The sequence below is a fragment of the Delphinus delphis genome, chromosome 5 (genome assembly GCF_949987515.2).
Source record: "Delphinus delphis chromosome 5, mDelDel1.2, whole genome shotgun sequence".
NCBI classification, from domain to species: Eukaryota; Metazoa; Chordata; class Mammalia; order Artiodactyla; family Delphinidae; genus Delphinus; species Delphinus delphis.
Window position 1 is genome coordinate 128,215,980 of NC_082687.1, and position 17,439 is coordinate 128,233,418.

The window sequence follows — 17,439 nt, forward strand, 5'->3', positions numbered from 1 at the left end:
AGTTTTCTAATGATAAAATAATTTTAAATGTATTAATGGTCAATTTTCTTTGCCTCAAAAATAAAGCTATTATATAGATATGGATACCTATATCTACATGTACATCTGTATCTATCTATCTACACAATACACATTTCCAGCTAAGATAAAGGAGTAACTGGAATCAAACTTGTGTTCCCATCATAAACATCTGTAAACTGAATGAAAAGAAGTGGATTTTAGACATTGACAACAAGAGCACAGGACTATACTCCCCGAGACAACGGATAAAAAATAGGAGAGCTAAGAGATGCCCCTGGCTTCTGCTTAGAGCTTCTATCTGGATTGAGGTGTACCAATCAGAGCACTAGAACTTGCTGAGTTAAGAAGATGGAGATTTAAGATCAAGAAGGAAACAATGGCTAGAATTTGCAAGCACAGTAGCAAAGAGAAGGGATCTACACAGAGAAACAGCTGCAGAAATCTGCAAAGGGGGTCGTCTTGATATATGTGCTGAATGATGAGGTATGCATGCACAGAGTGAAGAATAATGACAAGGGTGTTACAAACTCAAAAATGCACAGAACCCACAGAAAATTGAGCCATAATTTGAGTTCCAGCTAGGCACAGTAACAATTTTCCTGGAATATTCAGTACAGACCTGAGTAGGGTCACAATTTAGTAGTAGGACTAAAGTGTTCTTGGATTATAGGCTACTCTAGACCAGTCCTAATAAATCTTAAAAACAAGCCTCAAATTGTTGAAGTTCATGTTTCAAACCTCTTTAAAGGAAGACAGTAAAACTCAACATTCAACAATACCAAATACTCAGTGTCCTATATCTCATCAAAATTAAGAACCACATATAACTTCTTGTTTAAAAGAGGTGAAAAGAACAATATTTGGAATTAAAAAAAAAATTCTGGCTGGAATTAACAGTTACCATAGAAGACAGGATCAGTCAACTTGATGACAAAGCAATAGAAATTAGCCAAACTCTCTCACACACACACACACACACACACACACGCAGTACTAGGGGAAAAAAAAAAAAGAACAGAGATTCTGATTCCATGACTAGTGGTAAAATAGAGAGCAGTCTAATTAACAGATGTGCAATTGTGGACCACGAAGGCAATAAAGAACTATAGCAGGATAAGAACAAAGATAACACACTAAGAACCATTTTAATCACATTGCTGAAAATCAATAATAAAGAGAAAAATCTTAAAGGCAGATAAAACATATAGACATATATAAAGAGAAAAATTATAAAAATTTTACTGAATGTAATTTTTCATCAGACATATGCAAGCTATAAGACAATGGAACAATATCTTTAAAGTGCTAAAATTTTCTTACAAAGCAAAAATAAATCCACAGTAAAATTTATACTCGAATATTCATGGAGCCTTTATTCATAATCACTCCAAACTAAAAATAACTGAAAATTATATTCACAGGTAAATGGATAAACAAATTGTTGTATGCCCACAATTAGATTATACTCTGTAGTAATAAATAATAAATTACTGCTACATTCAAACATACAGATTTATCTCAAAAACAGTATGATGCTCAAAATGATATAGACACACAGTGAACATAATGTAACACTTCATTTCTATGAAAATCTAAAAAAGGAAAAACTAATTTATAGTGACAGATATAACATCAGTGATTGCCTTGGTCTGGGGATTGACAAAAAAGTTGATAGAGGAACTTTTTGGGGTGACAGAAACAATTTTAATGCTGGTCACTCAGGAATATGCATTTGTCAAAACTCATCAAACTTATACATTTCATTTCAATAAATTCAGGTAAAAATCTATAGTCAGAAAAATAAACGATTAGAGGAAGTATTTTGGGGTCTGTTTAATGCTCCTAGTATAAAAGCAGGGTACTGTGATTAGTCTGTTGAATCTGGCATTAGTGATGGGAACTGGTGGCCTACAAAATGCGAACTAATATTTTAGTATATTTTTATTCCCATTTTATAATCAATGCTATGAATCAAGGGTAAAATTTATTGAATTTGTAAATAATTCTCATAACTTTTCATGAAACTAATTCATAAGATATTCTAATGTGAGTGCTTAACGCTTGTGTTAGTTAGTGAGTTGCACTAACGAAGTGCCACAGACCAGGTGGGTGGCTAGTAATGAAGAGCAATTTATTTCTCACAGTTCTGGAGGCTGAGAAGTCAAATGTCAAGGCCATGGCCTATTCAGTGTTTGGTGAGAGCTTGTTTCCTGATTCATAGACAACGATTTTATTTGTGTCCTCACATGGCAGAAGGGGTGAGGAAGCTCTTTGGGGTCTCTTTTATTAGGGCATTAATCCCATTTGTAACTGCACCACGCTTATGACTTAATCACCTCCCCAAGTCCCCACCTCCAAATAACTTCACATTGGGGATTTGTTGCAACATATGAATGGTGAGGGGGGGGGGTGCTAAAGATGCAGTCTATATCAATTCTTTAATATTGCCATTAACTATATTAATTTTCACATATCCTCTTGTTCTGATTTTTTGTTGTGTTGAACAGATCAATCCATTTGTTTAATTTTATTTGGTCTGCTCTTCCCTAGCTCTTTCCTAGCAGAAGCATGTGTTAGCAATGCATCAGTCCCAATTCTTCATAGTCCACCAGTTAAGCCTGCTTTAACTTGAGAACTGCAAGGAAACTTTGGCACATAGGACCCTGTCCGAACCCCTGCACTACGAGACTTGACCAAACTCTAGCATAGCTTCTAACAGCTTAAGACCCTGTCACCAGGAGGAATCCAGCTCCCTTTAAAATGCCTGCTCGAGAAAGCACGAGGCTGCCCAAAGAATCTGACATTTGTTCCAGCCAACATCTCCCTTTCCTAGAACATTTATTTAAAAAAAGCTTACAGTTTTTTAAATTCTACCACTGTTTCTTTGAGAAATATATGTATGTATCTACTACCACACAAGATTGTCTTTCTCAAGGACCTGAGAGCCATTCCTTTGAAATATCTATCAGGGAGGATAAGGTCTCCGTCTCTCAGACTCTCTGGCAGGATAAACTCCTAACTTCATAACTGCCAGCAACAGATACAGCTGGGCTAAGTGCATGTATTCTGGCCAACCCTGACTGATCATACTGAGACCTGCCTTGCTACCTCCTCACTCCCTTTCTCTCCTGTAAAGCACCAATCACCTCTGCACAAATCGGAGTGAAGCTCAACTCTTTCCCCTACTATCATTAGTTGCAGAATAGAATCTACTTTTACCACTTCAACTAATGTCTAGCTTTATCTATTTTTGACCAAATGGAGTTAAATTGATGATGTTTCATAATAAGTTAAACGTACAAACAATTCTTCAAAATGGACAAATGAGATATCACCTTCAAAATTACTTCCATTTCTAACCTTAAATTATATTTATAATGAGTACTTTACTCAAATTAATGAACAAAATAAAATCAAGCTTTCATTGAAGTTGATAACCTTCACAATCCACTTTAATAGTTATTGAACTTTCAAAAACTTTGAGTTAACCTGTACAATACGTTCTTTTTGATTGTAAGCATTTAAGAATATCTGTTAACTCTACACCATTTTTTATTTTATTTTATTGAACCTAGTGAAGGCAGACATAACTTCACTAGATACAGAGGAGGAAAATAATAAATGAAGCACTTCTGACAATTATGAAAAGCAATGCATTGCATATTATTTAAGAAACACATTTTAAGAATATTACTGTTCTTAGAAATTGAATCAGGTACATGAATTACTTGTTTCACATTATTCAGGAAATAGTAATTAAAAATAGGAATAAAATAAAGGCAGTTGTTTTTCCAAATTCTGATGAACAAAGATTCTTTAGGAATTTTTAGATCTATTAAAAATTATCCCAAGGTTGCAAACCAATCAGAGGTAAATAACTAGACTCTTCCTTTGTGCTAGTTTTACATTTAATTCTAGATCTTAACCATGTCTTATATTTACTATTTTTAAAATATTTTCTACTTTTGCATATATTTCATTTAAAAATGAGTTTACTCAGGTTAGTTTGTAGTTTTAGAGTCTCTGCAGTAAATGGTAACCTAGATTTACTTTTTTATCTCAAGTGACAACATCTTTTACGTTTATGAGTTAAAATATAGGGAGATGAACAGACAGATAGATAGATAATGGATAGCAAGCAATTATTATAAGAGGAAAAATAACCTGACGGTACGATTAAAATAAAACATTTCTGCAAGATAGAAATTATAATTGCTTTGCTGAACTTAAGCTGCACTTTATACCCTGAATAAATTAGGCCATTATTATTCTATGTTCAAATTCCTAAGGGTACCTTGCCTTTGGTTTGTATCTATTTAATTCAGATCAGTTAGTGAACACCTTTGGTTAATGTCATGATATTTCCATTATAGAATTCAAACTCTGCTGAAAGAAGTGTGTCAAGTTGCTACCCTTCGGCGAAGGTGCATTCCATTAAGGACTCTTTCATTTTGGAGATTCTTTAGAACATGTTTCAAGAGAAGAAATTATTAAGAAACACTATACAAAGGTACAATTGATTCACAGAATCTCTTTCTTGCTAACATGTGCTATTTTTGCACATTTATCTTTTCTAATAAAGTCTTTCATAATTTTTCTTTTTCTTCAATTGTCCTGTTCCAGTCCATTTTCTTGCACTCCCCTATCCAATATATTTACCTGTCACATTTTTATTATTTTCCAATGAATCCTATGAAGAAGAGCTATTTCAGTTGAGCAGAGCTCACAGTTTTCATTATAGCCAATCAATTGTGTGAGTAGTGGTAATGAATAATCAGAATATGTGAAAAATTATCAAAATAGAAAAGAGTAATAAATATAAATGAGACAGGACTAATCATTCCCTGAATGTTGCCAGCATAATATTGCTCTTGATTTCATATGAAATGAAAATTACAAAACATTTATCAATTTGTTTTATCCTGAATACAAATGTCAGATCATATAGGATGTTCCTGTGGATACAGAAAATAGAAAATACTAGGTAAAGATGGTCCATATACAGTTTAAGTCATAAATTTAAAGTGTTTGTAGTCATAAGTAATTTTGGCCACAGACATTTCAGAAATCACATTTAGAAGCTTGCAAACACTTGACGTGCTTGAGAGCTTATTTTTTCCTAGTTTACTAAACTCATAGGCAAGAATCCCACTGAGAACAAAAGTATTATTATTCATTAGTTCATTTTGTTGACCTTGAGATGTCAGCACCATGCGTACAGCTAGCAATATCGTAGGTAAATAAAAAAAAAAAGAGGAACTCAGCAAAATGCATAAGTAGGAAGAAATGTTAAGAAAAATGTTCTTTTCTTAAGGCTTGAGGTAAAAGATTAGATTATAGTTTGCAGAAACAAGGGCACACAGGAATTGCACACAATGATCATGATTTATGGAAGTATTTTTGGAAGGTAGAAAATCAATATATATTCTAAAAGGTTTGTTTTGTTCAGATTAATCTGAACTGCTCCCTCTCCACTCACATCACACTGGCTTAAATGTGACAGTGATTTAAAATATACACACACGTACACACATTTAACGTCGGAATACTTTATTCTAATTAAAATAAAGATTTATGCATGCATTTAGCTTCAAGGCTTAAATATAAAAATAATTTCTAGAATACTTCATTTAGAGTTCTGAAATTTGAATACCTTAATAGTGTTTGGTTCTGGAAATTTTAAGAATTAAAACTGATGAATCAATGGTCTAAGTTTAAAATGCTCTGGATTGTTAGGCAGAATATAATCTCAGTTCTAACCTCCTGTTGTTTCCTTTTCTCCCAGATTGTATGAAATCATTAACTGAATAATGATTTTAAAAAAGTACTGGTTTATGAGGTCATAGGAGCAAAGACATGATAACATGAATCATTTCATGAATTTTGTAAGACAAAGTCTGAGTATATTTCATGGCAGAGTGTAGCTTACATAATGTCATATGCTATATATCAGTATTTTATGCTCTTCAAAAATATTTAAATGGCTTAATTGCCTTTCTGTTAGTAAGGCATTTGCCCTGGAAATGTTTTGAATTCATTGCTTTTGTGTGTTTCATTCTCCATGGATCCACACCCAAACATTTAAATAAGTCGCATCACTTGCAGTTGACCATTCAGAAGTCTCTATCTCCTGACAAAAAACATTAACTCAAATTTATATAGCTATTTCTTTACGTATTTCCAAATGGCAGTTGTCTCTTGAACAAAGATGAATTCTTAACATAGTAGCAACTATACAATTTAGTTGGTTGGATGACAACACTGGTTATCCACAATCAGGCACCTTTCCTAAATAGAATAGGAATTTTTAAAAAGTCACCAGAAAAGAGAAGGTTAAAAATAGAAGATTGAGATTGAAATATCGGCATGGGCGTCACTTAAATTCATTCTCTACTGCAGACTCCATCAATGACAATACATATGGGATACACCATAGGTACAGACTAAAATCTTGCAAAAATCTTGCAAATCTTGCAACAACACTTTTTCATCTTGATTTGTGATTTCACCTTGATTTCATCTTGATTTGTAATATCTTACCTGACTAGAAAATTCCTTGGTGGCTGCCTTTCTTCCCCTCCCCCATCCCATCTTCTTATGTGTGTTGTTGCACAAGAAGTATAATGTCAAACTAATTCTCTTGCTTTTGACGTTAACTTTTGTTTTACCTGTCTGGAAGTTTTTATGGTTTTCCGCTTCCATTTTAGAGTTCAACATTTTTACCAGTATTTCTGCTCAACCCTGGTAAAACTGAATTAGCCTTTTAAATCTTTTGACTCAAAATCTTTTTAAGTTAAATAAAATTGCTTCTACTATTTCTGAAAAGTCCCCTGTTTTCCACCATATCTTTTTATACTTCTAAATGTCCATCCCTTGTATTTTTTTGCATAGGTTTTTCGCATTGCTTTAATTTCCTTACCCTTTTTGTCATTATTTTTATTTCTTTATATTTTGTATTATTATTGCACTTGATCTTTCTGAATACTAACGTGGATCATAATAGTAACATCTACTGGCATAATTGCATGTGGACACATTACATTGTAAAAATATGTTTTTATTCCACAAATATTGGTTCTAATGTAGTAATGGAAATGCTCAATCTTCTTCCCCCTTTTTCTCTTCCTCTTCTTTCTCTTTTTCCTCCTTCTATTATTCAGTTTGTTACCCGTCTCTTCCAAAGCTTATTCTACTAGCAACAACTTTTCTACTGTTTTGTTTAATTTTCCTCTGTGAGCCTGATAGGTCACCTTAGGTTTAATGCTATTTTCTTTTCAGATATTCATGATACAATTTATGCTTGCTGCCAGATACAGCCCTGGTTTTTAAGTAGTAGCAGTCTCTGTTCTCCAAGCCAGCAACGGCCAGTTTGAGTATTCTTTAGAACCAGTTTCACTGCTATCCACTTTTTCAACTGCCAAGATTAGAGCTCTGTTCCATCTGACTCTGTTGGGTCCCCCAAAACCCAAAGTCAAGCTTACATTCACTAGGTGTATCCTGCCTAGAAACAACTGCCGGTGATGGAATGCAGAGGTGAGAACAAGAAGCATTTGTTCAAAATAGATGAAAGCAGCTTTCTGACAGTATAATTTTAGAATTATGCTGTGCCTTTATATATGCAAGCACTTTAATACTATAAATAATATCAATTGTAGGAATATTTATTAAGCTCTTAGTATATGTTAGTCACAGAGAACATGTTAGCCTTAAGGCTTTGGTTGTTAGAAACAAGGAGCAAATGCAAGTAGTGCTTTATGCAAACTTCTCATACCTGCACACAAAGTATTAAAAGGATATTTTTTTTAAAGGCAGTGATTTTAAAATATTTAAAATATTACTGATTTTTTAATAGAGGTTAAACTTTTTTTCTTGTGTGTGTGGAGGTAAAAAGTACAATAATTATTGGTATAGTCCTGTGCCTGTTTTGATTCATGCTAAGGTGCCAGCACTTTTACTCTTCATTGCTTTGTACCATCAGTGAAAAATCCAATATAGTAAAAAAGGTGAAATGTGCCTTGGTAGTGTTATAAAAATAGTTTTGACTTGGTGGAATCCCAACACTGGCCCCTATAAAAGAAGGAGCTTCAAGGATCCAAGGACCACACTTTAGGAATCAATGCCCTCAGAAATCTTAGGTATCAACAGGTACTGGCACCAGCTTAAGGGGAGAGGCGGTTTGTCCAAAGAAAGGAAAACCAAACCAAACAAAAAACAACCAAAAAAAAAGGAAGCTGAAAGCTGCTAACACATTTCTCTGATTCTCAATTTTGTTCTGAATTAGCAGTGGCCATCTAATCAATGCTGGATAATTTATAACACATCGCGAATACGAATACTTATCACAGCCATGCTCTAGTCATTAACTGTACTTTAGTAGATTCATTTCTAAAATGCATAATTCCTAGAGTTTAACTTTTATTTAAATACATAATTTTCTTTGACTTTACTGGTGTCCTTAAAGACAACTATTTTCACAAATCATTTATGCTGTACAAATAACAACAAAGAAGAGTTAATCCATAAGAGCTTACTTTCCAAACCACAAAATAAAGCAAATACAGTATGTACTATGTTAGTTTTACACTCCTGACCCGGGGAGGACCTCTAAATATATCTTTTCATTTACATTGTTTTTCAAAATAGTTTCATTATACTTCAGCTTATCAGCAGAAAAAGGAAATTTCCATCATACATTGTAGAGCTTGTGGCGCTCTCAATTTTCTTCACCATGTTAGTGACCCACCCAGAAAGGAAGGGTTTATATATGCAGACCACCTCTGATGTAGTACAAATGATAATTTCTCAATGTCCAAAATCCACTTCTCTGAACTAGTATATGTGCTCTATTGTCTTCTATTTCAGTATTCATTAAATGTTATTCCACTGTCCTCTAACGTGCTGTTGCATGAGAGGTATAATGTCAAACAAATTCTTTTTCTTTTGGTGTTAATCTTTGTTTTTCCTATCTAAAATTTTTTATGGTTTTTTTTGTTTCCACTTTAGAATTTAATATTTTTTTACGAATATTTCTGCTCAACCTGGATAAACCAAATTAGCTAATTTGTTAATTTTTTAATGGTGTTAAATCTTTCTTCTGCCTTTTGAAACCCTCTACTGAAATTTTCATTTTAGTTATTTTAGTTACTTTTCAGCTCCAAATTTTTTCTTTTAGATTCTCTACCTTTTTATTGATATTATCACTTTGTTCATATATTGTTTTCTTGACTTCAGCGATGTCTTCCTCTAGTTCTTTGAGCATCTTTAGGATAGTTGTTTCAAGTCTTTGTCTGGTAGATCTGGCATGTCTTTCTTAGAGAAAGTTTCTGTTGTTTTATTTTTCGTCTTTGAACTGGACATACTTTTCTGTTTCTTTGCACGCTGCACCAGGAAAACTTGCTCTGCTGCTTGCGTGGGGGTGAGGCATTGGGCATGGGTAGCCATTGCTGAACTAAGAGCTAAAGTTGACCAAAATTAACCGCAGTTCACCAACTAAGCCTTCTTGTGGAAGTTACAAGCCTTCAAAAGACTACAGAGTTCTAAAACAGTTAACATCAGACAGATTCTGCCAGTGTAATTGAGTGGACCGATGGATTTCTGGTGCTTCCTACTCTGTCAGCTTCCTAGAATCCACTGACAATGAGTTGTTCTTTTAAAAAATAAAATGATATCAAAAACCTTCACACAAAGAAAACTGCAGGCCTGGATGGTTTCATTGGTAAATTCTACCAAACATCTAAAGAATTAATATAAATAATACACAAAATCTTTGTAACAACAGAAAAGGAAACACTTTCCAATTAATTCTAGGGGGCAGCCATAACCCTGATAGCAAGAGCAGATTAGGATATTACAAGAAAAGAAAATCATAGCCCATTATCCTTCAGGAATCTGTATGCAAAAATAAACAAACAAAATCATCCCCAAATATTAACATACTATTGGTAATTAAATACAGAAATAGATAAAGTAATATATTATAATCGAGATGAGTGATTCTTAGAAATAATGAGTGGGTTAACATTTGAAATCAGACAATGCAATTCACCATATTAATAGACTTAAAAACAACAGCTGCAGAAAAAGCACTGACATAATATAGCAGCTATTCATTATGAAACCTCACAGCAAACAGAAATAGAAGCAAGTATACCCAATCTGATGAAAAAGATCCATGGAAAACCGAAACTAATATCATATTTATTGGCAAAATACTAATGCTTTTTCTGTAAGATTAGGAATAAGTTGAAGATTCCTCTTCTCATTACTTTTATTTAATAGGTATTGCATGTCTTAGCCATGATAAAGGAAAGAACAATCCAAATATTTAATGATTTAGAAGGAAGAAAGCAACTCTATTATAGATGGTGCAGTTTTGCACAGAGAAAATCCTGAGTCTAACCCAAACTATTAGAACTAATAATAAATTAACAATGTCACTGCATATAAAGGAATTATACAAAAATAAAATAAAGTTCTATATGCTAACCAAAACAAAGATTAAAAAATAAGACTGATTCAAATTACAAAAGCATTCAATACTATAAAATGCTTCAGAAGCTTAATAGTATATGTCTAAGGTCTCTAAACTATTGAAATTAAAGAACTACAAAAATGAAAAGCTCTTCAATATATATTGGAATATTCAATATGGTTAACATGCTAACCATACAATCATAAGTTCCCCAAACAATCCATAAGTTCAACTCATTTTTTATAAAAACTGACAGATTCTAAAATATGTATGAATATGCAAAAGATCTAAAATAGCCAAAATAATGTTGAAATAAACAAAATGGAAGAAATCAGACTTTTCAATTTCAAAGTGTATATACAGCTGGATTAATCAATAGACAAAATTGAAAAACTAAAATCCATTAAGATTAAAATATCTGCTTATTCAAAAGATACTATCAAAGAAATAAATATGCAAGTCAGACTAGGAGAGAGGATTTTTGCCAAATATGTACTGGATAAAGGACTTATATCCAGAACATACAAATAATTTCTACAGAAAATAGAATGACCAAATTACTTGAGTTCCCTCTCTCTATCTGACACATACACAAACACACAGAAACACATACATGCAAGGGCACACACACTCCCTTACACATAGAAAAATTTCCAGGAACATGAATAACTGCTAAATATTATTTTCCAATAAAATGCAAATCAAGCCATAGTAAGATTACTTTACATACCATTAAGAATGACTAATATGAAAAGGTGACTACACTACCTATTGATGAGAAGATGAAGAAACTGGAATATTGTTGGTATTTTTGTCCATGAGTAAACACATAGCTACGATGAGACATAGCAAATGCTATGTCCTGGGTATTTACTCAAGAAGAATGAAAACGTATCTCCACAAAAGTCTTGCACAAGAATCTTCATAGCAGATTTGTTCAAAATAGCAAGAAACTAGAAACTTATAAAACACCCATCAAGAAGAATAGAATAAAGTGTGATAGTCATACAGTAGAATATTACTCAGTATTTAAAATGATGAACTAGTAATACTCACGTGGACATGCATGAACCTCAAAAGCATTACACTGAGAAAATGATTGAGTGGATAAAGTCAGACATAAACTGTATATAATGTATAATTACATTTATATGAAATTCTAGAAGAGGCAGAACTCATTTATGGTAATAAAAATCAGTGCAGTGATTGATTAGGTATTGGGAAAAGGGTGTTTTACTGGAAAGGAGCATGAGGGGACTTCTGGTATAAATATACCATTTCTTGATAGAGGTATTGATTACACGGATGTTTTACATTCTCCAAAATTGAAATTATATCTCATAAATAATAAAGAGGAAATAGTATCTATCTCTTCATTTATCCATCCATTTATTTATCTTTTTATCTATCAAACAGTGTTAAAAAAAGGACCTTACTTAGGTCTGAAATGTTAGAGACCATACTCAATATATTACACATTGATTAAATTAAATCAGCGCCTAACGTACATGGAATCAGAAATCAATCTGTCAAATTTAATTTGGAAATTGTAAACAGATTTTCCTTTTCTTCAGTGTTTCTTATTATACTGAGATCTTACCTCCCATTTCTCAGGGAAAGCTGCTTAGGACAAATAAGCTAATTGCATCATTTAAAATGTGTTTTTTTTTTTTTAAACCTTAGCAAAAGTGAACTTCTTAGAGTAAAAAAATTTAAGATTAATCAAGGTAAATGTTATGTATTTGAGAGAGAAAAGTTATTGTTTTACTAAAGTAGATGAGGTTCCCAATTAAAAAGAAAAAAAAAAGAACAAAAAGTTCAGGCAAAAAAAGCATGAGACTTAATCATAAACAACAAACTTGAGACAATTATCCATGAACCAGTCCTCAAGCTAAAAGAAATAATTCAGCAAATTTGCAGGAGCAAGAGATTTGGCGTTGATATAACTTGATTCCTGAGTCAAATTCTCTTCTGGCTCAAAGTCTAGGGCAGAAGAAAAGGTTCAAGCAGTAGATTCTACTACAGAGTTAATCTGAGAGCTATAAGAAAAATTCTGTTATTCCTTGAGTGTTTCGTAAGTAAAATTTTGTTATTCCTTCAGTGTTTCATAAGTGGATGTTAATGACATTTTGTGGAGGACTATTTTTAGTTTCAGGGGTCCATCTTTAACATTCACCCCAGTCATTGTGACAAACAGAAAGCATTCCCCACACATTTCCAAATGATCCCCCGGTAACATATGCTGCCTCCTCTCTTTTTTTCCTCCCCACCACCTTGGAAGCTACTAACCTAGAACTTTTAGGAGACCACATTACTTTCAGGGAAACTCTACATTGGGTCTGTGACCAGTGTGATAGCGAAAGCCTTAAGGGAGCTGTGTTGGAAAAGAGACTATGAATGGACTTAGAGAACACTGAAATACACAATGTGGTGAGAAGAAGCATTCAAACATTAACCAGCCTACTAAGAGTGCAAAAGATAGGCTGAGTGCAGTCTACTGTACCTAAAAGATCCTTGAGAAAAGTAGGAAATCAAAGAACTTATGAAACTGGTGGTCAAAGGCCATGTTGCAATGAAGGGCTTCAACAGTAGAGGCACATAGACAATGGCTAGAAACATACTAAGTGATTTGAGAGCTCTGTGGATATCAGGATGGACAAAGAATGTTTATGAATTAAGCAGCCCACAAGCTCTGAGCAAGGATGATTTATAATTCCAAACTTGATCACTAGTCCTGAACTCAGATCACTTCCAGAGTTCTCAGAGGAGGACAGAAGAGATTCATGAAATTATTTTAGAATGGTTAAAAATATCAGAATTTTAAAGGAGAGATTTTTTTTTTTTACCCTTACTTAGCAATACTGAGTTCATTCCAACAAGAAGAAATAAGTTTCAGCTAAATTGAGCTCAGTCATAAATAAGTTACTTTGGGGCACTGAAATCTTGCTTCAATTGAGTTAAGGGTATATAGTAAGGATTTTTAAGAATACTTGCATAGTGTATATCTTTATCTGTAGATGAGTAAACACCCCAGATATAAGCTGAAAAATAAAAGATAGCTTGTAAGAGCATTAAGTAATGCTGTGCAGAAAAGATGCATACTCTCAGAGTTATTATCAATTTTACAGTATTGTGTAAGTTTCAAAGTATATTCAAAAATTTGTCAAATTCTTAGGCAGAAAGAAAAGGGTGAGTAGCAAGAGAAAATTAAGAAGCATAGAAATATATATTTAAGGGTCAAATATTGGACTCTGTATTTTTGAAATAACAAAATCTCTTCTCAGAGTTTTGGTAATAAAATTGGAGCCTGAAGCAGTGGCCTGGGGCATCAGGTAGAGTAGCCTGGGCTACACAGAGATCATTTTATCTTATATCTATAAAGGACAGCTGTCTATGAAAGCAAGACGGAAAGGATGGTAATCTTAACCATTAACATTTAAGGAGTACTTGTTCGGCTCTCTTCTAAGAACTTTATGGGAATTAAATCATTTTCTCCTCAGAGGACTCCTCAATAGTAGATAATAAAGTTAAATTACTTTATGGTTAGTAGCTGAGATACAGAGAAGCTGAGAAACTTGCCCAAGTAATAGAGCTAGTAAATGGTATACAGCCGGGGGATCTGCCTCTAGAAACTTCAGTAGCAAGTACCACAAAATATTATTCATAATTAAACATATTACTCCTCAGAAAAAGGAGATGTAGACTTTACTCAGTACACAGACTAACATGTGGAATATGGAGGAATGTTTAAGACAAAGATTCACATCCCAATATATTAGTATAAGGGAATAGCCGAGTCAAAATCACCTAAACATTATTTACTGGAGATGCATTGATATATTAGACTGAATCACATGGCAGATAGACGTTGGCTATATGATTCCTCTTACGTTTAAGTGTAAATATTGCATGTATATATCATATTAAAATAATATACTCTATAAAAATGTGTCTTCTATAAGAATAAAAATGCCTATTTTTCCAGGCCTTTGGAACAATTTTATTATATGTTCATACAGGACACAAAAAATGTCAATACTTTCTATACAGAAATGTATACAACATTAACTATACAAGTGACATTCTATGATATGTCCAAGATTTATTTAAAAGAAAAGTAAAATATAGGAATATATCTGAAGAAAATTCAAGAAAAAATTTATAAAATTTAAATAATATTAGTAATAAGGTAAGACATAATTTTTAAAATATAAAATAAAAAAATAAAACTTATGCATGAATTAACTCATAGTTTTTCTGTGTTCTCAATCAAGAAAATTAATATTCAGAGAGGAAAAGGGAAACAAAAATAAATAAAAGACAATTGTTGCCAGAGTGAAATAGGTAAAGGCAGAACATATTTAGCTTCCCCAAATGATTCAAGTGTCTAAAGTCAAAGTAATTACAAAATCTCAAGGTCAGAATCATTCTGAAGGGTTAAAATATCTTTCTAACCTTTTAATACATTTATTATTTACCTAAACCTTTAATGGCTAGATATAATTTTTATCTGTTGTTGCTGATGACTAATGCATTTCTGTCTTTATATTAAACTGGGTTAAGTTTTTCTGGGATATCTTTCTTCCATATGATAGTAATTCAAATACTGGAATACAGCTAGCATTCGAATTGTTCTCTACTTTAAAGCAAAAAAACAAAAAGAAAAAAAAACACGACATTAAAATCCTTTAACTCTTTCTAATTCAATGTAATTTCTCATCTAATTTCCAGATTCATTCATTTCAAAAACAAATTTTGTGCTGATAAAAGTTAAACAGTATTCAAAGAATTCCAATTGTAGCTACTTATTTACACAAAGCCTCTTTTCTTGTTGAGAGGGTTTCCTTGCTCACATGCGTTAGTCCTTATATGAACCCCTTCTCAATCTGTTTTCATTGCCTGGCATGATAAACGTCCTTTAGAGTCTATACCTATTCAATATTTAATCATTTTCAAGGTTATGAATTTTCTCCCAAACTTCATCCTGTATTGATTTTTTTTCCTTTTTCTGGACACTTATGATTTATAATATTTTGGAATATTCTATTATGCTTTACATTATTTACTCTCATAACAATCTAGACTAGGAAGTATTTTTCTCTTTCACCTGTTCTTATATATATGTGTTTAGATCAAAATGGAAAATACCTGGCTAAACCAATATAAATAATGTTAATAAAGAAATACTCATTACCAATTAACTAATGCAATTCTCATTGTAATTAATTTTGCCTGAGTATCGATGCCAAATTATAATAACTAATTATCAATTTTTAAAATTTATCCATTAATGAATTGGAGTTCTTTAGTCTAAGTTGATCCTCTCTCATTGTAATTTGAAATGCTTCTTAAGCAAAGTCAAGTTTAATTCTTAGTATATTGAAATAAGGAGATATAAGACACTGAGATAAAGATCTCACCAATTTTATGAGCCTCTATTTTAAACCATCCTTAAAAGTCTACAAACGATGTGTGTTTGGCAATGGTATCCATAGAACGAGAAACTTTCTTCCATGGCTTAATGAGGGGTTTTTTTGGTTTTTTTTTCCCTTCAAGGTAAGTATTTACACACATTTGCTACCCACAGTTCTCCTCCCAATAGACTAGCCTCGACTCAGCCAACTGCATGTGGTTGGCATCAATTCTACACTAGCAATAAGACTGGAAGGTTTCAGAAGAGGAAAAGGGTTCTTTCTCATTAGAGCAATACTATATCGTGAGATCTTTAAACATATAAATTGTAATTTAAAGTAACATTCCTGCATGGCTGCTAACAAAACAGCCTTTACCCTCCTTCTACTTCCTCACTAAAAGAATAATTATTTTATTTGTGCTTTGGGTAACTGGTAGATGCTAATTAGTATAGGGCAACAATGGCATTTCTGTTCCCTTGGCAATGATTGGATTGACACGATTATGCCACAGGTCTAGCCAATAACACCGAAGGATAAATCCAGTGGAGTTTCTGAGGAAACAGTTCAAGTAGGACATAGTACAGAAGCTATTATTGTACTGCCTCTGAATATTGTCATGTGAGGATGTGATGCTTAGAACTCATTGTAAAAGTAGCAGTGTAAAGTCAAAAGAATTGCTTAGAAGCCAAAATAGAAACATTAAGACATTAAATCAACAAATATTTCTTATAATTTATGAAACATATTATCCTGTTTATTTCATTCCCACTTTCTGTTTCTTGAATCCAAAGACATCTTAACTGATGCACTATAAATGCTTGTGATACTGTTTTACTATTAAACAACCAGAACATAGAAAAGTAACTGAATATTTCAACCACGTAATGTAATTAAAAACAATTAAATAACTATTGTACAAACAAAATTTCTGTGGTTCAGAGCTCCTCTTCATTGTTCAACACAACAATATAAAATAAGTCTATCCAACACGTCCCTTATTCACTGGGAAGCAATAACTTTGGCTCTATGGTAGTACCAAATCAGATCATTTTCACGACCAATACTGAGATTATCTTTTGCTTAATATAGCTGAATAGTTTTGGTTTAAAATTTCATGCTGTTGTCTGAGGAGAAGAGCCTGCAAGTCTGTGCAAACCCATTTTTTTTTCTTTAATCTGTGGCTTCCAGATATTTTATACACTTTAGTTAACAGTAGGCTTTGAGCAATTCATTACATTTTTTATCTGCTTTTATAGAGCTCCCATATTTTTCTGGTGCTCTGCTCCAAGTAAGGCAGTACTTGTATTCATATGTCTCCTTGAAAGTGTGTGTTTATTCTTAGATTTCAGGCTAGTTGCTTGCCTTCCAGTCTCGGCTCTCTAATGCATTCAAGATGTCTTAGATTATCTTTCTTTTCCACTTACTTTTAATGTCAGAGTGACACTAGCTTTTTACATTCTAAGTAGAAGCCAGAAAGTGCCTACTCCTTTTAATTAGGCCAGCATAAACTCGATACTGAAAGAACATTAAACA